We start from the raw sequence: 27,285 nt of genomic DNA, 5'->3' as shown, positions 1-27,285 counted from the left end.
CCACACTTCTTTCCCACATGGAAAGAAGATAATCTCCTTGGCTCTCAGGTCCTCTCCACGGTTTTTGACTACTTGGTATGAAAGAGAGCTTGAGCCAGCTTTAGATATCTGGGTTTTCCTTGTCACATCCCTTCAGTCTGTTAGACTGGGCTCCAAGGACAGTGTCTCAGCGCTGTTTGTTTTGATGCTGATGGATGTTGCAGTCTGTAATCCGTGAACCGAAGCACGGCTCCTCTTCCATCGCTTCTGGCATTTCTTGTTGTGTTTATGAGTCTGACAGGAACACACATCCCCGGCATATCTCATATGCTGATCTGTGAGAGAGATAAGCTCCCTGTTTTGCTTGAGTGGAAACAAAATGAGCAGGTGGCAGGAAACCCTGCCCTGATTTCTTCTTGGTGTGAGACTGCCAGGATAAGATTGGGTCTTCTCTGGGCACAGTCCAAGCCTCTGCCGTTTGAACTTGAGGTGCATCAGTTTGTAAGCTATGGTAGGCAGGTTTTTTTTTTTTCATGTTGCAAGGAACCTAGTTTTAGGAATTTATTAATTTGTAGTTCATGATCTGATGCTTCTGTATTAAGACACATTCTGTCATCATAGGACTGAAAATGGGGTACGTCATAGCCTAAGGCACTTTCCAGATTGGCTTTGTGACTAGCAGTCTCATTCCTAGTCTCCTATTCAGGTCCCCACCTTTAAAGCATATCCATTTGAATTGACAGGACTAGCAGATTCCTCTAGAATAAAATCAGTTCCTTGTTGAAGAGAGATGACATACTTGGAGGAGTACTAGGTGGGCTGCAGTGATGCTAACACAGATCTTGAATTTGCTTGCTTTCTGCAGCTTTGCTATGCAGCTCATGTTGGCCTCTAAGGCTTAATCCCCTTCTTAGTCTTGTAAGTATTAAGATGATAGGTGTGCCACCATGTTCAGACTGAAACTTGAGCTTCCGTGGCATCGTTATTGTGGCATCGTTTGACATATTTCCAATCGTGGATTGGATATTATGATTCCCCAATTAGGCTGTAAGCTTCTTGGGGAAGTCAGCCTTTGATGATGGATGGATACTAGTTAGGGAGACACACAATAAGTGTTTCTTACACTTTAGTAGTTTGGGAGGATGAGGTTGGGATTTCTTCTCCCCTAAAACTTTGACTTGGCGGGTTCTTTGTAGCACTGTCCTTCCACTTTTGATTCCTTGGTTATTAATTGGTTCCAACGGTGTATGTTTCAGATCTTTAATTAAATCCTCCTTCCTGTCTAGGTCTCTGCCAAAACATATTTTTCATTTTGTCTCCCTGCAAGGCTCAAACATCAGTGGATGCCAAGTGCACGCTGTTTTGTTGCCTTCCATCCAGATTGAGTTGCAAAGGGGGATAGGGCTGCAGCGTTTATTTCAGGCGCCTTTTTCAGGGAGACGTTTTTGACTCTCAGTGGATAAGCCAGAGGGAAAGGCAGGACAGGAAAATGAGGTAGACATTAACTAATTTATGAAGCAAAAGGAAAATGGCAGATCAGATGCCACTGGCCCTCTGCCAGTCTGAGTTATTGAAGTGTTAGCTGAGACAGGATCAATAGGGACACTTGGTGGACAGAGCCCTTTTAAGCTGGCTCCTGCATTCACCAGGCACCTTCTGCAACCCTTTGGTGAGAACCTATCTTATGGCTAGAGTCTTATCTGATGGCAAGAAATGCAGCAGAGGCAAGTGTTAATGGTTTCTCTCTTGCCTCATCTATCCCTGGATTCTTCAGTTCCAGCTTTTGATATATCCTGTCTTGTGGAGTGGGTTGCTTAAGTTATAGACTAGGAAGGAAGACATGCTATTTATTCTATTGGTTATCTTTGCTAAATAACAAAATGCTTTCCAATTCAGCATCTTAAACAATAAGAATGCCCTCTCTCTCTCTCTCTCTCTCTCTCTCTCTCTCTCTCTCTCTCCTTCTCTGGTTTAGAAATCTAGGGAAGGTATAGCTGTGTCCAAGGTAGTAGCAAGGACTTTAGATATCCCAAAGTTTAACATAGAATAGATCTACTTGCAAGCTCATTTTTTATGGATGTTGCCTCAACTTTGACCCTAGCAGACTGTTGACCAGAGACATCAGTTCCTTGCCACTTGGTTCTCCTCTTAGAGAAACTTAGTTTGATAACAATTGTCTTCTTTCAGAGTGCAAAAGAATGAAGGATAAGGGGAGAATGCAACCAAGGTGTAAACTGTCTAAACTAATCTAAAGTGGGGTACCAGCCCTTCTGTGTTCTCCCCATCCTTTCCAAGGGAGTTAGTAAGTTCAATATACATTTAAGGAAAGGGAATGACACACATACATGGATGTCAGAGGCTCAGATAATAGGGTACTGTCTTACAGGCAGACAGATGTATACACCATGCAACAAAAATTAGACTGCCTACCTCACAGTGTTTGCTGAGTTTAAGCATAGCAACTGTCATGGTGTCTGCCATGGAGCAGAGAACATTATATACAAATCCCTACTCAGCCCCAACCATTTGCCTGGTGCACTGTAGACACTGAAGTGCCTGCATGCTTATAAAATTATGTTTATTGCATTAAAACGACGAGCCCCCCTGTTCCACAAAAGAGATCAATTTTTGTTGTTTCCTTCTTGTATAATTTTCTTCTTGTGTTTCACTTTTCTACTTGCCATCAAAAGAATGGATTAAGTTCTGAAATAAAATCATTCAATAGTTAAAATGGGCCTGGCATTGTCTTGTTTGATTTCTCTCTAATTGGTAGGTAGAAATTTCTTCTTCAGGTCAAAGATATTTTGTCAGTCTACCATGTTAAAATAATTAAATTTCTAAAGACCAAGAGTACAGCTTCTTCCCAAAGGACCAGTAAACAGAAAGCAAAGAACCCAGAATAAGTCCTTTGAACCATATACGTGACACCTTTGTAAGTGTGTAGTGTGAGGGGAGGGTGGGCACAGCCACACTGTACTTTCTGTGAACCTGGGAAATAATTTTCCCCTACATCTTAAAATTTTTCTTTCTTTTTTTTTTCACACTACAAAGCTTTATTCATCCTCAGCGACTTAAGAAAGGCAAGCTCACTGGCGCGTCACTTGAGAATGCTGTCATCTTGAGCTTCTGCCCATTCTCTTTCAACCCGTTTCAGCTCATTTAGTCTATTCTTTTCCTCCGCTGCCACCCTCCTCCTCTCCTCCTTTCCCTGGGGTTTTAGGTGACTATAGCGCTCGGTGTGGTAGGCCATGCCGAGGACCAGGGCTGAGTGTCAGCCGAGCTTGATGAGCCGAGAGTCCTGAACTGGGGCACCATCTTGTCCGTGACCTTCGCGCCGGAACAAAGTTTTTCTTTCTTTAAACTTGTGATCCCCTTTTCCTCAAAAGTATAAAATACCATCCTCAGTAATGTCGTTTGTCCAAGACACTTATTAGGTTTCTGTTTCCACTTGAGTCTGTTCAGAAACAGTGCCTGGCACAATCACTGTTAGACACACACACACACACACACACACACACACACACACACACACACACTTCTAAAATAAAGAAATGCTAGTTGTTTGTAGACCAAGGGAAGACAATAAAAGGCATAAACTTGAAAATGAAACTTAAATTGCCTGAACTGCAGTTCTAGGTAGGTCAATTCTGTGGGTAGTTAGCTCATGATAACCTGTAAGATGTTGTGAGACCATTTTTATTTCATTAGATAGGGCATAAACTATGAAACTTTTATGAATCTACTATATAGAATAGTAGAATTGTACTCATCTATGTGATCTTCAGGCAAAAGAATGAACGCCTCTCTCAGAGTTCAGCCCTCTAGGTTGGAGATATCAAGGCTAGGAAAAGCTCTGTTTTTAATGGGAATTATTTTATAGACAAGGACGCTATCTTGAGAGAGTTACCTTGACGTCTATGGAGATGTATGCAGACATTGCAATAAAGCTTCCAAAAAAAAAAAAAAAGTAGCCGGTTAGTGCACTAGGTGAAATGGCAAGATAATTAGGGTAAAATATTTCCCCTTCAGACATGCTTTATTAAGAATGAAACCAGAAAGGTGCCCAGGCCTCCTGTTGCTGTATTTGGGATCAGAAACACTCAGAACTTAGAGGTCTTTGAAATCACTCAGCTGGAAAGGTCTTTTTTTTTTTTTTAAATCAGAGTTATGATGACTCAAGGTAAGCTTGCGGTCAGAGTAGCTTTCGAGACAGAATAAAGCATCAGTATGTTAACCAGGGGAGTGTCAGAGTTTTGACAGCTCATCCGTGGTGGCAGCTACCATATTTTCTACTACTCCACTGGACACGAGTGGCAGAGGTCTCTTTCCCCGTCATATACTTCCTGATGACAGATATGATTAAAAATCCATTTCCCTTGCCCTTCATACTTTTCAGATTCCCGATGCAAAATGACTCTGACACCATTTTGTTTTAACTAATCCAGGTAGGGAGGATTAAATAAGATGAAGCATATGTCAGCATGTATATTTTTCTGAGCAAGTGGGAAAGCAAGAGGTGGTAAAATAAGGTATTCACTTCATTGAATACAGTCGCAACTTGGCCCTGATTGTTAATGTTCGTCCCTGCTATGTAATGTACAGTTGTGTTGGATTAAAAACCCCCTTGGATACAATTTTATTTACACCTACACGCATATATCTAGCAGATGAATGGACGTTTCTGGGAATACTTAAGAATCTGAGTTGTTTTTGTAACACTGCTCCAAGTTCAGCAGATCACCCCCTCTCTTACCGACACCTGTAAGGGAGGCGATGACGCTGGATGATGTATAAGACCCTTCCAGCTCTAACATCCTGTTAGGCTGTGATACTTATAGGGATGCTAGGACATGATGATAGAGGACCACGGTGTTATCTGTCACCACGTTTATGATGCATGACGTTATGCATTTGCCCTTGAGTCAGCACTGTTTCTCTCGTGACAAAAGCCAGCCTGCGCCTTCCTGCTTCTTGGGGAGGTGACTGTGCTACCAAAGAGCGAGTATCATGCTTTGCCCATCTCTTTTCTGACTCCTGGTACCTTTATTCAATGTCATAGCCTCTTAATTTTGAAGATGTCTTTGGCTAAAGTTTAATGTTTTAGCTGAACTACCAGGCATATATATTTTATTTTAGCCAGGCAAATAGAGTAGATTAGAATCTTCAGATTGGTGTAAAGTAGATAACCTCTTTCTGAAGCTTCAGGCTGATAAAAACAAACAGAAAGCAAGCAAACAAACAAACAAAAAACCATAAGAAAATACCATAGTGGTATACTCATATTTAAAAAATCATTCTCTCCACTATACATCAATAACTAGAAACATAAACATGCCACTGAAACCAAATCTTACTCAAAGAGAGGAAATTTATACAAATCAGCGTCTTCTTAGATATATAATAAAGCATTCTGCTTAAATTAATAAATCAGTATATCAATGAAAGGAGCGGTGCAACAGAGAATTTAAATCCACACATCACACACACACATGTGCGCGCACACAGATGTACATGTGCACATGCATCAATAATAGTCACCTGTTTCAACCATCTTCAAAATTTTGCTCAGAGATATTCTAAAAGAAATAATAGATGGAAATAAATACTTCTGCCTGGTTTAGTCTTTGAACGTGCCAAGACATGGCAGGACATGCATAGGTGAGAAGGAGAAAGTCAAACTGAGCCACGCTTGGCTGAGAGGGAGTGGTTAGTATACCGCAATCAGTAAGTCACTAGGTTGGATTAAGCCACAGCATGTTAAGCGGAATGCTTTTCTAATCAGCTTCGTGTGAAGCCTGCAGGAAAGATAATCGTGAGACCTGGATATAGTTACCAAGAGGGGAACCCGGTTTAATTTGGAGCAGAAGCTGCAACTGACAGGCGGGGCCCCTAGTTTCTCCTGAGGCTCAGCCTCTAATGTGCTTGAGCCTCCCTGCCTTATCGATAATGTCAGTTTGATCTTTGGCCTGAGGAGAAACTTGCAGAAGGAGCAGGCATCTCACAGATTTGCAAAATGCTATTAAGAGGTGAAAGATGAAAATAAACCATTTCATTCGAGCAACTGTTACCAGGTAGAATGCATTGTTTTAAGACAGATACTATCTACTGCAGGACGAGCTTTAATTTATGAGTGTTCCCCCAAATAATGACAGCTCACATAAGCCATGCATTAGGATCAGCGGATAAAGGAAATTTGCCTGTGTCCACAGTCAAATTCTTTGGTTCCCACACTCAAGATTTTACCCAGAGTCTATTCAAGTCTGCAGGTCGCATTTTCAAAACTCTCTACCGTATAGCTCCCAGTCTCTCAAGACCTCTTGCTCTCTCTCATGAACCATTCCTCCTTTGTTCTCCTACATGTCAGAGATTTAGCTTCGCTGCTTTCTTTCATCACACGCTAGGGCAGTCATGCTCTCAAATTCTAGATCTTCCGAGAGCTTAATGAGTGAAAAAGGAGGAAGCCAATGGGCAGTTTTAGCCACAGGTTCCCTAAGCAGATTCTTGCCTGTTCCAGTCCTGCTCATCCTCAGTCCAGAAATCAGTCTTTGTCTCTACTCTTTTGTTCTAGGGAAGGTCTCTAAACAGGGCTTGAGTTTTCTAACCAATGTGCAGCTAGTGACCTATATATATATATATATATATATATATATATATATATATATATATATATATATATAACTGCATTAAAGTCAAAAGGAAATACCCTACCTAGAACTCAATGGCCATCTTTTCTTCCCTTCTCAATCAATGTTGTGTTTTAATTTTCTGCTTTCTGAGTTTATTTCCTGAGTCAGAGAACAGTCACAAGTTCTTCTAGTATTTAGGGAGGAAAGACCTTGTGCTGTGATATTTGGAATCAATTTTCTCATCATCTCTTCAGATTCCTTATCTTGTAGATGGTAAACTAGAGGTTTTGGAGGTGTGATAGTTAGCAAGTATAAGTGTGTGGACTGAAATAGAATCTACTGACATCAGCCTCTACTTGTTCTCTGCTAGGCGCTGTGTGAGTGAAAGTGAACTGAAAACATGCGGAAGACAGGATCTTCCCAGCTTTGGCAATCTGTGTATAACACAAGTGTATTTTCGCAAAGAGGCAGACATTGTCCTCCTGTAGGCAAGAGTAAGAGTGGACCCCAGGCTGGCCTCGAATTTGTGATTCCTTTGCCTCTGCTTCCATCAGCAAATCCTACTGGTGTGTGCCAAAAATATAATTAAAATAAAAAAAAGTTAGAGTAAAAATGCAAATTTTCTTATAAAGGATTAAGATCCTTCTAAAACTGTATATTTGTTAAAGATCAGGCTTTTATGATTTTATATATGTGTGTGTATATATATATATATATAAAATGTAACTATCTATATTCACACACACACCAAAATCCCAATTTTTAAAATTTAAGATACAAATCCCAAACTGAGTTAATCTAAAATCTAAAACTATTTGGATATTGTAAGTTACAAATAAAAAAATTCTTTATATGTTGTCACGTGACTGGTTCTACTAAAAATACAGATAGATTAAAACCATGAATATATAACATACACAAAAACTAATAATTTTTTATTTAGATTTAAATTTTTTTCTACACAATGTATTGTATAATGCATATATGGAACCTGAGAAAGTCTGAAGTACTGTGGTCACAAATATTTCATATAAGAAAAATCCAACCTTTGTGCCTGAGTAAAAATTTATGTTTGTGTATTATATATATGGTTATATATGGGCATATATTCTTAAAATAAAATACATATATTGTCTATATCCATAAGCATAAATGTATATACTTTTATAATTACACCTGTACATTCTTATAAAATAGACACACACAAAAATGTATGTATATATGTGTACACATTCCTTACATTTTAAGAGGTGGTGAACATTTTTATAGACATTAAAAATCTCCGTGTCTAAAACAACCTATTTGACAGCAGTGTCAAAATGCTTTTTTTTTCCTTAGAGATTCACTTTCTTAAATTACATGTCTGTCTTAGCAATCATCTCTATTGCTGTGAAGAGACACCATGACCACAGCAACTCTTATAAAGAAAAACATTTAATTGAGGGAACTGGCTCACATTTTCAGAGGTTCAGTCCATTGTCATCATGGCAGGGGACATGGCAGTGTGTAGGCAGATGTGGTACTGGAGTAGTAGTTGAGAGTCCTACATCTTGCAGGCAACAGGAAATCGACTGAGACACTGGGAGGTTTCCTGAGCATAGGAAACCTCATAGCCTGCCTGCACGATGACACACTTCCTCCAGCATGGCCTTACCCACTCAGACAAAGCCTCGCCTCCTAATAGCACCAGTCTCTGTAAGACTATAGAGGCCAATTACATTCAAATCACCACAACGTCAATGGGTGCATTGTGTGTAGGAATGTACGGGTAGAAGGGCAGGTATTTACAGAGGCCAGAATAGGGCGTTGTATCCCCGGGGGCTTGAGTTACAATGGTTGTGAGCCACCAAATATGGTTTTGGGGAGCTGAATCTGTGTCCTCTACAACAGCCATAGGAGTTTCTGACTCCTGAGCCATCTCTCCAGAGCCGCCCCAATCTGTCTGTCTGTCTGTCTATCTATCTATCTATCTATCTATCTATCTATCTATCTATCTATCTATCTATCTACACACATCATCACATAAAAGTATGTTTTATGGTACTAGACTTTTTCCTTATGTCTTCAAATATGATTGGAAGTCTTTTATTTTCCTGCCTGTTGTATATTCAAGTGTGTTTGTGCATATATGTGTGTACGCATGCATACATACATGCATGAGTGTGTTACATAAGCATGTACATAATATATGTGGAAGTGTGTTCACGAGCATGCGTGTGTGAGTGAATGTGTATGTGTATGCAAGTGTGTTATGTATGTGTATGTGTATATGAGTGTGTGTGCATGTGGTGGGGGTAAGAGTGAGTGTGTGTATGTGTTCATATAGTTGTGTATATGTGTATGTGCATGTGTATATGTGTATGTGACAGTGTATGTGCATGTGTGTTTATGTGTCTGCAAATGTAGGTTTGTGTGTGCATGTATGTGTAGAGGGGTAAATGTGTGTGTATGCATGTGGGTATGTGAGTATGCATATGTCTTATGAAAGTGTGTATGCATATATGTGTATTATGCGTGCATGTGTATGTGCAAGTGTGTGTATATGCATGCATGTATATTGTTAGTATGTATATGAGTTATGCAAGTGTGTATTCAAGTATGTATACATGCAAGTATGTGTGTATGTTTATGTGAGTATGTGCAGATGTGTGTGTATGTGATTATGCACATGCATGCATGTATTCATATGTGTTTATGTGTGTATCTGTGTATGCAATTGTATATGTGCATGCAAGTATGTATGTGTGTGTATTTGAATGTGTGCAGACAGGTGAATGTATATATGCAAATGTTTATATATGAATATTGTGCACATGTGTGTCTATTGTGTATGCACATGTTTACTGTTTATATGTATGTACATGTGTGTAATACAGATGCATGTACATTTCTTAATATGTGTGTGTGTGTATGCATATTTTTGTGTGTGTTATGTATATCTAGTACCATTTTTTGGTAGGAATAGATCATGAGCTAGGAAATCTCTGGATTAGGAAGCCAAAAATTTATAAGTTTGCACTACTCACGCTTGATAAATACTTTAAAATGTTTAAAATTGAAAGAGTTATGGGGCAACTCTAGTTTGAGTCTCTCTGCTTGTAATAATCTAACTTCCATCCGTTTGACCCTTTGGTAGAACCATACTTATATTTAAAAGGCTTGTCTTCCTAGTGAGTCCTTTACCTACTTCACCATCCCTTTCTCCTCTGGCAAAGAAATTGGAAATTTTCTTATGTTAAAGTAAAATAATTTATAGATGATAATCAGGCTGAACAAATTGAATGCTCAGGGCACATATAACAGGGAATACAAATACAGATCTACTCCTGGAAAACCTATTTAAGAATTTGGGCTCGCCTAATCCCCGGCCCTGCTTTTTTTGAGACAAGGTTTCTTAAGCCCCAGCTGTCCTGAACCTTGCCCTGTATGCCAAGATGATCTGGAACTCACAGAGATATGTCTGCAACTGCCTCCCGAGTGCTGCTGTTAAAGGTGTGCACCACTGCCTCCTTGATGCTCGCCTAACTTCTAATGCTGTAGAGGTCAGGCACACTTTCACATGGACTCTGTTGGCAATTCCCAGTCCCTGATGGATGAGGATTCAGAGAGACTGCATGCTGTCCCCCTATATAGCACCATTTGCATTCATGACATTATAGAGGACACAGACATTGACAGAGTGGTTTTCCCCTGCTTCTTTCATTTTTAAATGGATGATGACATGCTTCAGAGAAGCATCCCCAGACAAAAGTTGACAAATTCCCATTTATTTTCCATCACTTACACGGTGTAAGATGCTGGACCAGGTCTAAGTGCGGTGCTCCCCCAGGCCTCGATGTTTAATCCTTCAGCGCCATGGTTCTTCTATGGAAATACCATTCCCACTTCTGTCACTCGGTTAGGATGATTGGCACCCTGAAGGAGATTGATCTGATTTCACAGAAGCTATTAGTTTGAATCTCTGATCTATAAGTCCAGATTGGAAACACACAAGGGAAAGATGTCTACCAGAGGCGATGGTTTTTGCACTTGCTCAAAAACAAAGTGAAGTGAAAACACTGGATCGAAAATAGAGCCCTAGAAAGGGATGTGAGGGTGGAAGGGGAGTGTATTGAGCTCTTATGTGTTCCTGGCACCCTACCAGGCTGTTTATATTATACACTTGGAACAATACACTGACTTTATCTTTCTCTTCTTTCCTTTTATCCAGCTCTTGTGTACATGAGTGTTAGAAAGGGTAGGGCAATGTGGATACTCTGGAAAATAAAACGGTATCAAAATGGTTGTTCTTTCCTGCTTAAAAGTATGGAAGGGAAAATTTTGTAATTGCAATTTATTTGAAATAAAAATAACAAACTTAGTCATATGCTAGGTGTTATTAAAGGATATTTCTTTAAGATCTTTGTGGAACATTTTGTGGCTGGAAAATGTCTCAAAGCTTGGAGTTAGAAGCAGGTAAGCATACAGGACTGAGTAGGAACAGTCATTAAGGGTTTTATATAACCATCCTCATCGTCTCCTCTTTACTGGGGAGTTTTGACTTTCAGGGCCAAGTGGTAGGACTACAGTGATTCCCAAAAGACTATTGTGTGATAGTCTGGGAAAGAGTACAAATCTTCTATCTTTCTATCGGCTAATAGTGGGGTTGGTTACGTGAACTTCTACATGTTTAAACTTTCATTGACTTGTACAACAGAAGAAAGTATAACTCCACTGCAGTGCATGATAATTTTGAAAGACAATTTGGAAAATTAAAATTCCTGTAAGACGATATCAGCTCTACATCAATAGTATGTTAGTGGACACCAAGCAAAAGGGCCAGCATGTAATTTGTCTGGTCAAATGCTCCAAGAACCTCCTGGATATAGAAAGGATCATCACTCCTCATGCTCCTATTTCACATCCACTTGTTAAAGTTATTTTTTCCTGGTGCTGATCATAACCCTCTGCTATTCTGTAGCTTACTTTATAACCTTTCATGGAAAAGAAAGAGACAAGGGGGTCCAGGAGACTCCAGGGTGGTGGGCAAAGCCCTGTGCTGCCCTCCAATAGGTCAAGTTGCTTCTTGTTCTTGTCTTTCTCCCATCACCAGTTCTGCTGTTGAGAGGTCAATCACCTGTTTGCAGGTGACACCAATTGCTTCCTGGCGTTTGTGCAGTCTCCTTACTCTTCAGGTTTAAACCCCTAGTGGCGTTTTCTCCTGCACGGATAGTGATAAATGGGGTTGAAAGTGACACAGGAATGAACTCGGAAGAGAGTTTATAGCACTGCCGGGGACCATCTGTTAATGTAAATGTTTAAGGTAAAATGCACTAAAGCTTAGGAGCTGACGAGACATTTCATTTGCTTCCTGCCTTCAGGATGGATTACGGCGGCTGCCGCCTAAGTCTGGAGAGTTCCTAGTTAAACCTGGGACAACGGCTTTTACTCCTGTCTGCGGCTGTTCATTTTCAGAGATGGAATCTTAAGCACTTCTCGAAATTGTCGTCATTAAGATAACTGGGCTAAACAGTAAAAAGAAGGAGTTATTTGGGTTTTGTTCGGTTCACTACATTTAATATGGCTGCTAAACATTGATGATTATGTACAGGTAAATTTATTGAGTTTAGTATAGTATCAGAAAACTAAGCTGTGTTCTCTTCAGGACTATTAATGCCAATCAAGATAAAAAAATAATTTGTTAAATGAATGATTTGGCATTAAGATTAATGCTTTCGAGTTATGTTGTAATTTCCTTACAATAGAGAACTTTCTAAGTACTTATTTAGTGTTTAACCCTTGAAAATACATTATTGAAGAAGAAATCTAAGTTAAGTATCTCTGCTGTTCGCAGGAAATGGCCTTCTTTGAAGGCGGAATAAAATTCAGCTACTAGATATAAATCAATAATTTTTATTTTCAGCTTTTCCTTACTAAGCTGGCGACTTGAGTTTCTAGAAGGTTTTATGATCCCTGCAGACCTACCCAAGAGAAAGAAAGTATGGAAAATAAGCACAATCAGAAGAATGAAGGGAAAAATTTTCTGAATGCAATTCTATTTAAAGAATTGCAGTGGATAAAAGCAATCAGATCCTCAGTACCCTTGTTAATATGGGGTGGAAGAATGAATCTAGCCTGAATTTTCAACTGTGGAAGACAGAGAAAAGGGATCTTCAGAACAAGCTGAATAGAGAGCGAGGCATATAGGTGAGCTCTGAGTTTGATTGAGAGACCCTAGCTCAGTGAATACAGTGCCAGGACAATCTAGGGTGATCTGGCATCAGCCTTGGAAATCCAAACAGATACGTAGTATGCATTTGTCCATGACACACATATAAACACTCGTGGCTCTTAGTCTGGATGGAATTCAACAAATCACTCAGCCTGTTTTCTTTCTTACGTAGATGTGATGCTGAAGACTCCTGAGAGAGTCAGTTTCTCAAGGTTTTGTTTAAGTATGTATGGTCAGAGGAAGAAGCAAGACAGACTAATCACATCCTTCCATTCTCAGGCTGTTGCTTTCCTCACTAGACTGTCATTCCTTTCTTTAGCTTGGGATCCTAGGCTCCATTGAGCAGTAGGTTTTAACCTTGCACTCTGTGTATTCTAGAAACTCTATGGTGGGAAGCTGTAAAAGGAACAAAGTATCTTCCCATGTTGTATCATCCTCCAGTTTTGAATAGAGAGTGCATGTTGCAGGTACATAACTTTGTAAGAGGGATATTGAAAACCTCCTACTTAGTTGGTGACCCATTAACTCGGATACACAAAGCAATATGTTTATATGTTCTTGAGTTGCGAAGTTCAAATTTGATGAAAGGATGGAAAAGAAAGGCTTTTCTTCAGCTTTCAAAAACCCATAGATACGATTTATTTTCAGCATTTCATTTCATTTTTCCCCAATTAATACAGAAGCAATTAAGATTTAACTAGAAGATGAAAAATAATGAATCCAGTTCAGACTTCTATATAAGAATTCTTCCATTTCATCTGTGACCACATGACAATGGAAATTATCTATGGAGAATCAGCATCTAATGGCATAGGCCAAGTCATCTTTCTAATTCACAAGTATACAAAAACTTCCATGTAAGTGGATTCTCAAGGAAAATGAGTTTCATAATAGAGAAGGGAGTAGGGAAAGTTAAGATAAGAAGGTGAAGGGAAATCACTGATTGTTTTCAAAGAATGCCTAAAGCTACCAAGTTTTATTTAACCCATTCAAAGCCAGTGCTCCTTTCCTTCATATCCTTGTAGCATCCCTTCAAAGAAATGTACAAATAGGTCCTTAATGAGGATGTCTACTGTCATTTTAAAGCTCCCTTAAAAAATGCCCCCCAGGAATGGTAAGATGCCCAAAGCTTTCCTTGAGAGGACTATGGGCTGCCAGGCCACCCGTGTGCCGGATAAAAGCTACCCATTCTCTATCAGAGCATTACTTGGACTCAGTGAGTTGGAGCCATTTTACAATGCCTGGAAATTTCCCAAGGATAATTGCATTTGGAACGAGGCAGTGAACTCCTCAGGGATTCCACATTATGGGAGGGGCTGGGGCTCCTGATCGGTCAACGAGAAGAGCGCGGTTGGGTCTTGTGCCCACCTCTGCCAAGTCTGCCGTGGTGTTTCCAATAAATCACTTTAACCACCTGAACTGCACAGTAGCTTAGCTTCCACTTAATAAGAAAAACTGCTTGAGCTTCTGTCACTCTCCTCAACATCTTATGCGCCTACCAAAAGATCAGCAGGAAGTAAGGTGACCTGAAGCCCCAGGAGAAATGGAAGCACATGACTATCAGTCCTCCAAATGCAGTCGAGGGGAAGGACGATGGCAGTGAAGATTTGCTACCTTAAAAAGCCTCTCCTTTTTTCTGGAGTGCTAATATATCTATGTGAATGCATGAAATATTTTACTGTTGTGTACTGTAATGATAATATTTGACCAGGGAGACATATTTGTTAGTTTTTGTTTCCCTCCTGATTTTTTTAAATTGGAGAAGTCTCTTTAGGGGCTCAAGAGATGCCCCAGAATGCTGAACACATGTACTCAGTTCCCAGCACCCACATAGGACAGCTCCCACCTGTCCATAACTCCAGCTGCAGAGGACACGGTGACCTCTTCTTATTGCCTTCTGTCACCTGCATTCACACTCCCATACTCTCCTAACTCCTGCCCCAACCCCTCTCCACACATCAAGACACCCAGGAGCACAAAATTAAAATTAAAATCAAACTTTAAGAAGTCTCAAGTTTTCCCAGTTGTAGTTCCTGTGGAAAGGAGGGATTGTGTTGTAATATATTCAAAATTTATGTAGAAAAAAAGGGTAAGCTTTTGAATATATTCTAAATTAATCCATTTTGTTTGGAATTACAATGGGAAACGAGGCTTTTTAAAGATTTATTTTATTTTTAACTTAAATGCAAGCATATTCTTACCATGTTGGGTTAGATATTCATTGACTTTTCTTTGGTACCTTGGGATCATTTTGTACATCTTGTCGAAAATGTACTTTTCTTATGGATACAGATGTAAGTCAACTTGAATCACTGTATAGTTCTTTAGTTTTAAAAGGCAGTTATTCTAATCTTTGTCATTCTCTGGCTCTCAGAAGCACAGGCTCTTTCTTTTGGATTTTGATTATGTTCTTTGCGTTTGACTCTCTTATCGGTAGTCCCATGACCTTAACCAGAGGCAACATAGCATTGCGATTGGAGGAACTTAGAATCCCCTTTATCTATCACCTGTCCTCTCCTGGAGCAAATCAGTTAATGGGAGGCAACTTAGTGACTTGCTTTCCCATACCAAACCTTGAGAGAGTACAGATGCAGTAGCTACCGCTGAATTTAAAGCATCTTTCATCTTTTAGGAAAAATATGTGTCTTTATTGGCCAGCAGTACATGAACAGTTGTAATGAATAAAAATAAAATAAAATAAAATAAAAAGAGAGAAATAAAATCGTTGGGTTTCTAAGAAACACAATTGGTGTGAGGAAATGAGGAAGGGTCCTAGGAGTAGTGATCTGCTTTGAGCTCCCACAAACGAGAGGAAAGTCAGACAAAGCAGAAAAATAGATCCAGCACCAAAAGGAGAATAGTGCCATGAACAGGGGGCAGCATCTCCAGGTAGGGTTTCGCTCTTCCCTCGATTCAGCAACTGTTCCACACATAAAGGGAAGAGGCCAGACAAGTGCTTTCTCCTTATTATCTGTCTTTTCAAATTCTCAAGAGCCACTAAACTCACACCTAGGAATAGTTTGACAAGCTCGGAAACTTTTGTTTAGAAAATATCTTGTGTGCATGATATGTCACTAAAATAAGATTTTTCCTCCCCGTGGAGATGACGGATACAGAACTTTTCATTCACGCCCTCAGACTAGTGCTGAGAGAAGCCAGAAGTTTGTCTTCTGTATGTTGCTGTGCTGTTTGGTAGACCCAAACATGGAAAATACCTGGAAGGAATCATTTAACCTCTCTATACCCCTTGCCCTGTTTTGTTGTTGTTTTGTTTTTGAGACAGGGTTTCTCTGTGTAGCTTTGGTGTCTGTCCTAGAAACTAGCTCTTGTACACCAGGAGACCAGGTGGCCTTGAACTTAGAGAGATCCACCTGCCTCTGCCTCCTGAGTGCTGGGATTAAAGATGTGCACCACCACTGCTCAGCCTTCTTCAGCCCTCTTGACCTGTATTAAGGATAGTCTCTGGACCTGAATTAAGACAACGAGTTTTTATTTTTCAATTTGAGAAATTTATCAAGGGGTAATTGTGCATCATTTTTAAAATGATTCTTAAAAATTTAAACCTCTGAATTAACATATTTCAGATTTCTTCAATGATGAAACAATCTTCACTTTGATATATCAAAGAGTATCTTCCCATGTTCACAATTTGATGTAGGTCTGGTTATAACTTCAGAACTACTTTGTCTTTTAAATATCAAGACATTTTAGCTGGATTTCTGGCAGCATATTCCCAGTTAGTGTGACATGGTAATGACTCAATATTGTATGTTCATTTCCAGATGTGTATAACATCAGATGAAGTATTACACTTCATCGTCATCAGATGAAGTATGTGTTATTCAGTTTTCTCTTCCTATAAAATTACCCAAGGCAATCAAGTTACAGAGAAGTTTTTTAGTGCTAAATTTTGATTGTTTGAGTCAATGGTCAGTTGGCTACTGAGTTTTAGAGCCTATGACAAGCAGCATTGTCATAGAAAGGCTGTCCTTCAGCAGATGCTGCTTATCTCATGGCAGGCAATATCAAAGATGGGGACGGAAGGCTTGGAGCCACTATATCTCTTCAAAGTATGCCTCCAATTCCCTAACATCCTCCCAACTAGGACTACTGACAAAAATTTCCAGAGCCTCTGAGCAGCGTGCTGGTAAGTGACCAAGCCACATGGGCTTCCGGGAGCCCTTACCCAAACTACAGCATCAAGCTCTTGGAAAGTCTTGCCTTCTCTGTATGAAGGATGTTGTCCAGCTACCCTGTACAAGAAGTGTCACTTAAGATGGCATCCCATTCCTCTACCTTTGCAGAACCACAGACTTGTGATTACGTTTAAAATCTGAATTGGATCGCTGTCTTTTTTCTCATCATTCTCCTTTGATTGCTAGTCCTCACTTCGCTCATTGAGTGATGAGAGCATTGCTCCTCCCCTTTTACCTTGTCCCATATGCACCCATGAGGATTCTGTGTTCCCATCTACGCTTTACTGTCGCTGTGAGTTTATAGTTGATCCCCTCTCTAATATCTGGGCTTGCTTTGCTCCATACCACTTTATTTTGCTATTTTGTCCACTATTGGAAATACACACACACACACACACACACACACACACACACACACACACCTTCTCTTCCATCTACATAATGCAGTAGGAGGAAAGGAAAATATTTCTAGTCTATCTAGGAAGTAGGCTTTATCCACCAGTCTGCACAAACACAGCAATCATTCAGTAGCACATGGCTTCCAGGTGCAGACATTCATGGTATTGGATGGAAACAAAGCCCATAATGAGAACTGACTGATAGTTTTCCAACATTTCAAACTTTAGCAGGAACACAAATCCCAAGATTTAGATACGAAAGACCAGAGCACACACACCATGAGCAGCAGGTAACAGATAACACGGTCCCTGTTTGCTGAGATTTGTCTTCTCCATTATAGACAGAACCTGACATCCTCTCTCATTTACCACCAGCAGAATTCTGTCTTGATCAACACCAGTTCGTTAATGTTTTGCCATCATCATCAATCATATCATCAACATCATTATTTACATCATCCTGACGACAGTTCTCCTCCTTCCTTGCCTCCTAGTGTGTCCCCTCTATCTTCCCTCTGCCCCTCACTGTACATCCTCCTCCATTTCTGTTCAAAAGGGTAGGCCTCCCATGGATATCAACCAAACATGGTATATCAAGTGGCAGTAAGACTAGTCACCTCTCCTTGTAATAAGGCTTTACAAGGTGACCCAGTATGGAATATAGAGTCCCAAAAACCAGCAAAAGAATCAGAGACAGCCCCTGCTTCCACTGTTAGGAGCCCTTCAAGAAGACCAAGTTACACAACTGTAATGTATGTGTAGAGGGCCTAGGTCAGTGCCACGCAGGCTCTCTGGTCATTGGTTCAGTCTCTTTGTACCCTATGAGCCCAGTTGGTTCTGTGGGTTTTCTTGTGATGTCTTTCACCTGGCTCCTACGATCCTTCCTCTCTCTTTTCAGCATGATTCCCTGACCTCTGCCAAATGTTTGGCTGTGAGCCTCAGCATCTGATTCCATCAGTTGCTGAATGAGGCTTCTCTGATGGCACCAATCTGGGAGTATAGCAGAATATCTTTTGCCATCATTTTGTTAACATTTTTTTTCTTGCCAGTTGTGTCTGATTCTATCCTAGGTCTCTGGACCATTCAGCCTCTGGATCCTGGTGCTCTAAGCCGTGTCAGGAGTAGACTCTCTCTCATGGCATGACTCTTAGATGGGTCATTCATTAGTTGGCCACTCCCATAATTTCGGTGCCGCCTTTACCACAGCACATCTTGTAGGCAGGACAAATTGCAGGTACAAGGTTATGTGTTTGGTTTGGGGTTGGGGTCCTTGTCCCTTCACTTCAAGTCTTGCTTGATTATAGGAGGCCAGCACCAATTTTATGTCTTTGTGCACTACCTCTTATTAAAACCACCTAACTAATTTTCCAGGACACAGTGACTATTTGAAAAATATTGACCATAAAAAAGAGATTGAAGAAACCACAAAGTCTTGGCTATCAGGTAAAAAAAGTCTGCATTATTGTAATAGATAGCAAGAATGTTATACCACATTTCTGAACATATTATAGTCTCACTGTCTGTATGTAGAATGCAAGAAGATTCATGTTATTCATGAATGAATAACAGTGGCACTTCATAAATGAGCTGTAAGTTGCTTCTGGCTCTGATGAAACCCTCCAGTTTCTCAGGAGCTGTTCACACCCTTTTCCTACTCTGGTTTCCCAGCTAATCTGACAGAAGACAGAGGGATTAAGAAATGAAGTAGGTTAGCTGAGAGGTTCCCCAAGGGGTACTTTGTCTCACACATTCTTGCTTGTTGCTTATATAATCAGAGTATTCTGTATGTTAAAAGTATTACTATGAAAGGTGATTGTTTGAGTCAGTGGGTGATGGTGTTAAAATAATTACAAAACCAGGTCTGCGTGATCTTAAAGACCTTGTTTTCCTGCAGGAGGTTGAGACAAGACTTCTTATGCCTTTGTGATCACACTTCTAATGCAAGGTGGTTCTGCTCACCAAGTAGGAACAGAGGTGAATGATTGAGGAGAACTGTATGTCCCAGTGCTTTGGGAAGAACCCCCAAACAATCCAGTCTTTTCTTCTGTGTCCCTTTGTGTGCTGTGTATATTTTCTTGGGGTTCTTTGTTTCAGCTAAAATAAACCTATACCACACATCTTATAATTGAGCGCGATTCCCCCCATGTCTTCAAAGAAGGAATAAGGTTACTTTTATAAGGAAATACAATGGAGAATGAATCAGTTGTATTTTATTATCCTACTTAGATTTCCCCAATCCTAAGGTTACTTAAAATGGACAATTTTATATCAAACTTGAGAAGAAATTAAAGTTGTGGGCTTTTATGGCGTATGTTCCATTGTATGTTACCTGTCCTCATAACAGGACACCAATATGAAAGTCAGCCTCAAAAGAATACCTAGACATGGGACTGTCGTTGTCTGTAGCATGGAAGAAATTAATTGGAAGCTAGTTTATTTCTTTCTCTCTTTTTTAAAAATAACATAATGAACATAGGCTACTTTAAAAGATTTCAAAATATCTTGAAGAGTATTGAAAAAAAATGGGCATCTTCTCTGACCATCTCTCACCCTCCTCTCCTTCCAGGGAGGGACACAGAAGTTCAGTATACAGATGCCCAAACTTGTTCACCTTTAACAAGTGGAAATATGTGTACACACACACTCATATCTACCCACAATGTTTTCAGGGAGGGAATATATGTCCTGAACATGTCTATTGCTCTTTTGCTGCCTGTAGAGACATTTAGGTTCTGCTTAAGCTCAATAGCCAATCAAATTCGGGTAGTTTGAAGCTGCCTCCTCTTATGTGATTTGTATGGAAGACAAGGATGTGTGACCTGTGACTAAAGTCAACCATCCAGTGCCTACCAACCAAGTGTTACCAGAAAATAAAAGAATCATCTTAGAACTTGGATAAGATAACCCAAGATGCATCCCACAGTGCATCTTCCTAGTCAAAGAACCAAATGGAGACATGAAGAAAAATTAAGAAAACTGTTAAGTCAGAGACCAGGGAAAGAATGGTAAACCCTTTAAGAAGGTGCAAGGTGGGCAAATCTGAGAAACAAAGAACCAGTCATGTTAAGTCTTTGTCCCCTAGGTCTTTATCAGGGTGAGCACAGAGAATCAAACCCTGAGTTTTAGTTTGGGCTGGGAAGGCACAGCTAATTGTGTCTATTTTCACCGGTTTACTCTTTTCGTTCTGGCAGTGTTTAAAGCCCCAAGATGCTCACCTGCTTCATTTTTAACCAAGCAGTGACAGGAATTTCAGAGGTTGCTTGATGAAATGTTTGTTTATGGGAACTCTAAGCGACCTTTGTGAGAATCCACCTCTCTGGACTATTCCATAACTCCTTGCGTTCTCTAATGACGGCACGATGGCTTGGTTCTGCAGTTACATGAACTCCATAAAGGAGTACCGCAAACTTCCACACTGTTCCCACTTTTAGGAACTTTAGGCTTTCCTCTGCCTGGGTTTTAAAAGATCAAGTAAAAAAAAAAAAGTCTCATCTTAATTCTGCTGGTATGTGGGCTTACAGTCTGGAAGTGAAGGTTATGATGTGTTCCGACAAAGTGTAGCATTTAGATTGGCTTATCATTCACCATTCATTCATTCACTCACTCATTCATTCATTCAGACCAAACAAATATTATTTACCATTAGCGTATACAAGACACTCAACATAGATATGTAAAGCCAACAGATGGGGCTATTCCTTGATGAAGGACTTTTTAAGTCAGCAAAGGAAGCACAGGGCAATAGACAACCAAGAAATAAGTAGTACAGTTATGAGCTGAATAGAGAGAAGCTTCTGGGGAAATTTTGTGGGGGGTAGGGAAACTCCCTGGATTGTAAGATATCTGATTTAAATATCCAAGGATGTTTACAAGTTAGCCAAAAAGAAGTTGAGCAAAATTATAAGAGGGTGAAAAAAGGAGGTCTCATGCTAAAGATACAAGCTGCCTGTGTAGAACAAGCGATGCTCTAAGCAGAAAGGAAGCAGGGCAGATCTCTGCCTAAAGGTTATTCATAGGCAATACCTTTGCTGTCTGAGTATTGGGAAACCACTGAGACATTCTGAGATGCAAAAGGGTCTGGGTTTTAAAATGTGTAGGCTGGAGAACAGAACAAAAGGGCCAGAGGCATCCTTAGGGTGCTTTTGTAGATGGGAGAGGGGCTTGGGACCAGAGACAGGTACCGTTTTCATGGGACGTGCCTTGCTTCTTTTGAGGGATCTTGCGCCGTTGCTTAAGCCCGCCAGTTGAATGTGGCCATACCGAGATGCTGCAGAAACCCCCCGAACAAAACTGTTAACTCTGCCATTGTGAAGCCGAATGTGGGCACCTCAGAGGTGAGATAAATATCTGTCTTCAAGGGAGTATATTCACATGTGCATTTATTTTATTCTGTTTTGTTTTCAAGAGATAATTGCAGCCGGGGCTGGAGCTTGCTCACCCTGTCTTGCGGCCTCACACTGCAGTGCCTACTCTATTTTCTACATGACTAGCCTTTACTTCAGAGCTGACGAGTCATATATCATTCGGATTGATTTTCTTCTCGTTTTTTTTTTCTTTCCATCCCCCCAATAAAGGAAGGAGGGGGAGGTAAAATAGAGATTTCTGTGAAACATCAGGGATATCAACCCGAATAAATACACAACCCTCAGGAGCCCTCGAGTCTAGCCCTTCTGTGTTGCTCTTGTCTCTTGGGAGTTGATACAAAGAAATACACGATTGAAAGATGTCAGTCCCTGTGATAGGAGCAGGAAAAGAGAAGTAGCCAAGGCTGTGAGTACTGTGGTCTCTGCTGGAGGGGAGTGGTAAGAAGAGGCAGAGTAGAGGCTGGGATGCCCAGCCACTGTTGTATCAGGGGAATAAGGCCAAGTAAGCTCTTAATTGCTTACCAATGCTTCCACAGCCTTTGTATATGTTTTTAGAGGGAAATATTTTTTGCAGATTCTTTTCTATTGTCTTTATTGAGCTATATATTTTCTCCACTCTCCTCCCTTCCTCTCCCTTTCTCTTCTACCCTCTCCCATGATCCCCATGCTCCCAATTTACTCAGGAGATCTTGTCTTTTTGTATTTCCCATGTAGATGAGATCCATGTATGTCTTTCTTGGAATTCTCTTTGTTGTCTATGTTCTCTGGGGTTGTGATTTGTGGGCTGGTTTTTCTTCACTTTATGTTTAAAAGCCATTTATGAGTGAGTACATACAATATTTGTCTTTCTGGGTCTGGGTTGCTTCACTCAATATGATATTTTCTAGATCCATCCATTTTCCTGCAAATTTCAAGATGTCATTATTATTCTTATTTTTTTTTTTTACCACTGAGTAGTACTCCATTGTGCAAATTACCACATTTTCTTTATCCATTCTTCAGTTGAGGGCCCTTTAGGTTGTTTCCAGGTTCTGGCTATGACAAAGAAAGCTGCTATGAACATAGTTGAGCACATGTCCTTGTATGATTCAGCATCTTTTGGGTATATACCTGAAAGTGATATTACTGGGTCTTGAGGTAGGTTGTTTCCTAATTTTCTGAGAAATTACTGGTATCTAAAGCCAGCCATTGCTACTTATTCTTATTCTCAGCCATGTATTCTCCTTCAGCTTGCTGCCCATTTAGTGCTGATCCAAAGGCAAAGACTCATAAGTATCAGCTGTTATTTAAAACACTTAAAGTAATTCTTTATGCTTCTTGGGTTTTTAAAGATTGACTTCCTTTTTTATAGGTGTGCTTTGTTTTATGCAGGTATGTATGTGTACCATGGCCTGTTGACCATGGAACCTAGAATAAAGTATCAGATTACCTGTAAATGGAATTATAGATAATTGAGACACCATCTATGTACTGGGAACCATATCTAAGTTTTCTACAAAAGCGACAAGTGCTGTTAACCACTGACCCATCTCTCTCTCCACTTACTATCTTTGGTTATTATTATTAGTATCACTATCTATAATTTCTTTCTTTCCTTCATGTTCTGTAAAATACAGTTATAGGCTTAGGCCTAAGCTAGCTTTGTGTCGTTTTTCTTATAAAACTAATCTGTCATTTGCAATAAGCTAAAATATTGTGTGCTAAGTACTTAAAGGCCTTGCAAGATGAATTGGCCAGATACCAGGGAGTTTCCCTCTCTCACCTGTGCGTTCATTCAGCTACACTGGTAGTCACTGTGTACTGAGCAGCAACTTTGAACCAGTTAGTGCTTTAGATGGAGAAGATGAAAGTAAGCAATATGGGGCTTATGTAATGGCTTCAAGCACAAAGACCTGATTTTGATTCCTAACACACATAGAAAACTGTAAAAATGCTAGGTATTGTTACCCATATTTGTAATCCCAGTGCTGAGCGTGTGGGGGGGGGGAGGGGGATTGGGGGTAGAGACAGGGTGATTCCTAGTGCTCAGTGGCCAGTCTAACTGGCCAAAGAGAGACACTGTCTCAAAAGGACTGGGATGATATTATGGAAGAGTAACAGGCCAGGCTTGCTTCTTGCCTCCATGTAGACACACAGATATATGCAGGCCATATGCAGTATGTATACCCACATATACACAAGAACATACTAAATTTCAAAAAATGAACAATATAGATAACAGAGAGAGATATCTCCGAGAATTTCTAGAAACTAGTAACTAGATTTGGAGAATAAATGCCACTTCATATTTATATTGTCAGTGGAGTTTTCTTCCCTCACAAACTGTCTGTATATCTCTGAGGAAACTCTTGTGAAGTTTTGCCTTTTCAAACATTGTCAGCTTTCTGTATTTTAAGACGCTGTGTTTGCGTCCAGTGTTCTCCCTAATGTCCTAGGAAAAATATTTTCTTCTTTCTCTTCTGGTGATTAAGAAAATTCTGCTTGGAAGTCTATATATGAAATTTTTGCCACAGAAATTAATGTGTTTCTGGACCAGCTAAAGTTATTTTCTGTTCTAGATTCTAGAATTTAAAAATATGCTTACGGCTCTTACCAATTTTCTAGTTGTTCTGTTACTGGCGGGTTTTAGGGTGTTCTTTTTTCCTGAAACCTCTCATATCTTAATCATAAGTGACTATTGATTAGCATCTGGGTAATGACCTTCTCCTTCTGCTACATCAGCACAGACCCCCTTAACTTTCCGAACCACGCCTCTGAGCCTCTACAATTGGGCCTTACTTCCTGTGTGGTAGTGTATGGAATAAACAATAGTATCATATTGTCTACTTTGCCCACGTGGCTCCTACGTGTCATCTTCATGAATGAGTGAGTGGCGCTCCTGGCCAGCTCCAGATCCCTGAAGCCATGCTGCTGTTACTCCTGTCTATGCATCCCCTCGTGAGGAGCTCCTGGTCTCCCACACTTGAACTTCTTGTTCAATTCAACTTTCTCTTCAGTTTTTCCTACTTTCTACTCCTGCCTATATTTTGAGTTCTCTTATTGATCCCAACACATCACAAAACATTCTAATTCTGATAATATCTCAGTATGTTCCTAAGAAATTTAGATTTCTGAGACAATTTTGATAGATGGTGATAAAATTCCCAGCTTTATGGCACTTTCTCATTGGTCATTTGTGGTCCCTCTTTGACCGAAATGGTATTTCGGTCATGAATGGTATTTCATGGACTTCTATCTTACTACCTGAGATTTCTTCAATCTTGATTCATTTCTTGACTTTTTAAAAAAGGTTTCTTGACTTTTCTTTTAAACTTCAAATCTTTTTTTTACTGATTTATAATGAATCAGCAGCTGGCACCTGTGATGGACTCAACTGAATTCAAAGTCTTAGAGGAAAGTCGTAGAGTCTGAGGTTGGAGAACAGAGGAGAAGGGGGGGAGAGTAGCTCCATAGCTGAGCGAATCCCATGCTCCAGTCCTTCCAGCAGTGTACCTGCCCCACATCTGGAAGTCTGACTGTAGCTATCACCATGGAAACCTCTGACCGTTCAGCAGGATGGGAGGAGAATAACAGTTTCCTGCCTGGTTCTTAATGAGCATGGCCAGCCTAGAGCCTTGGAGTGTATGGGGAAGCTTCATCTTGAACATGGGGGGATGGATTTGCATTGAACTCCAGGACAGAGTTGGTGATTATATCAGCCCTGTTGATGAGTTAGACACCCCAAAGAAAAAGACTGAATGTGCTGAATGTGAAACTGGCGGCTGAACTGTGTGAACTAATAGCATTTCCTGACTACATTTGTGTGGCTGGTACTTTTTTCTTTTTTCTTTTCAAAGTTGCACATCAATAGAAGTGCCAGGGATAAACCGTTTTCACACTGGGCTGTGCTGGTCAACTTTTCATCAGTGTGAAAAAAAATACCTGAGATAATCAAATTATAAGGAGAAAAATGATCTGATTTCAGTTCAGCTCTCCCTCCCCAAATGTCTACCACCTCTTAATACCATTGGAGTGAAAGTCTTCAGCACATGAGTCTCTGGGGGCCATTTAATATTCAAATCAAATAAGCTCAATTATTTCACTGCATTATTTTTTCCATTTAAGAGGTAAAACTTGCTTTATTTTGGGGGATGTTCCCCGCTTAATAGTGCAATACGTATCCATGTGCTAATATTCAGGAATTTTGCAGTTTGTATTTCATATTAAAAACCACATATAAAAATTCCCTGGAGAGCAAATAAACCATACAGTTGCAGATTCATGACAATTGCTCAGCAAGTGGTTTGGATTTGTGATCTTCTCCTATCTACTGCTCCTAGATACCCCTCAAAAAGGGATACCCCTCCAAGTTACTTGTTAATATCTCCAAGCCTTGGAGAACTGTCCTGGGCCAATACGTGAGCTCACATTATCAGAGTAGAAAAATGAGTCCTTATGAAGTCATGTTAGACAAGGATTACCTATGATACTTGCCTCAGCTGGGTTGCAGGGAATTTTACTACTACTGGTATTAAAGCACTCAGCCATCCGGCTCTCTCTGTCTGAGATGGTCTCAGGTGTACAGCGTGAGGAAAACCTTAATTAATCTGATCTTTACTATGAAAATGCATCTCTGCCTCCGTTTTACATTTATACCCATGGCCCCTTCAAAAATACATGCTTTATTGCATATGCTTCTAAAAACTGTTTACTTAGCAGTTTCGTTGTGTTTGCAGCCTGATTGCACTTTCTTCTCTAATTAGCAGACATGTGCATCATCTCTTGGCGATAAGGGGAGTATTATTTTCTTTCTCGTTGGGTGGTTTCCCTAGCAAAGGAGCTCACGGCACCACTCTGGCTCTGGGCGTGCTACGTATCTTCCCACACATTCTCACCCTACCCCAGTTTTCCTGTAATGTCGTCGAGTCTGGCCTATTTAGGTCTTTTCTCCAATTTAAGTCGCTTTTATTTAAGTTGGATTGAAAATGTGTGATAAGCTCAGAGCTGGGGAGGTTTTAGAGCGCAGAGTACGGCCTCCCATTGATATTTCCGGATGCCAAGGTGGCGCCAAGAATAAGCATAGCAGAGTGCCATCTATAGAGAGTAGCTGCGACTCCTGACCACTTCTAGGACGACATGACTCCTGCTGTTCGGGTGCCTTCACAAGTTGATATTCAAAGACTAAGAGGGGGCAGAGCTTCCTTGTGTGTTTCTGTTTCTGTTAGAGAGGAAAGCAATTTTAGGAACCCTCAGGACATCCCCTAGCCTAACCATCAACAGAGTGGCCTTTGTAGTCCTTTGCCAAAATCAAAATAATGGTCAACAGCTACAGAGGGACGTTTTTCACCATTAACTTGGTCCATCATGATGGATGAACTTAGGGATACACCCATTGTCAAGAGCACAGTCCAGTATACCCAGATCAGGAGAAATGTCAAAATTCTATTAGTTAGCAGGTCTAGATAAATAGGTATGAGATAGGCTACCATATAACAAATAGTGATTGACCTGAGAGGAATCATCAGGAAATTT

At 40.3% G+C, this 27,285-nt stretch overlaps 1 protein-coding gene and 1 pseudogene across 25 annotated transcripts in view; one reads left to right on the top strand and one right to left on the bottom strand.

The window, feature by feature from the left end:
* Positions 1-27,285, top strand: part of Nrxn3 (neurexin 3) — a 1,575,536-nt gene that overhangs the window by 860,511 nt on the left and 687,740 nt on the right. The window lies entirely within an intron of this gene.
* LOC148120474 (ATP synthase F(0) complex subunit e, mitochondrial pseudogene) lies at positions 3,077-4,793 on the bottom strand (annotated as a pseudogene).

The sequence above is a fragment of the Myodes glareolus genome, chromosome 11 (assembly GCF_982192425.1).
Source record: "Myodes glareolus chromosome 11, mMyoGla1.1, whole genome shotgun sequence".
In the NCBI taxonomy this organism is placed as follows: Eukaryota; Metazoa; Chordata; class Mammalia; order Rodentia; family Cricetidae; genus Myodes; species Myodes glareolus.
The sequence above is the reverse complement of the archived record's forward strand: the minus strand, read 5'-3'. Positions and strand labels throughout refer to the sequence as shown.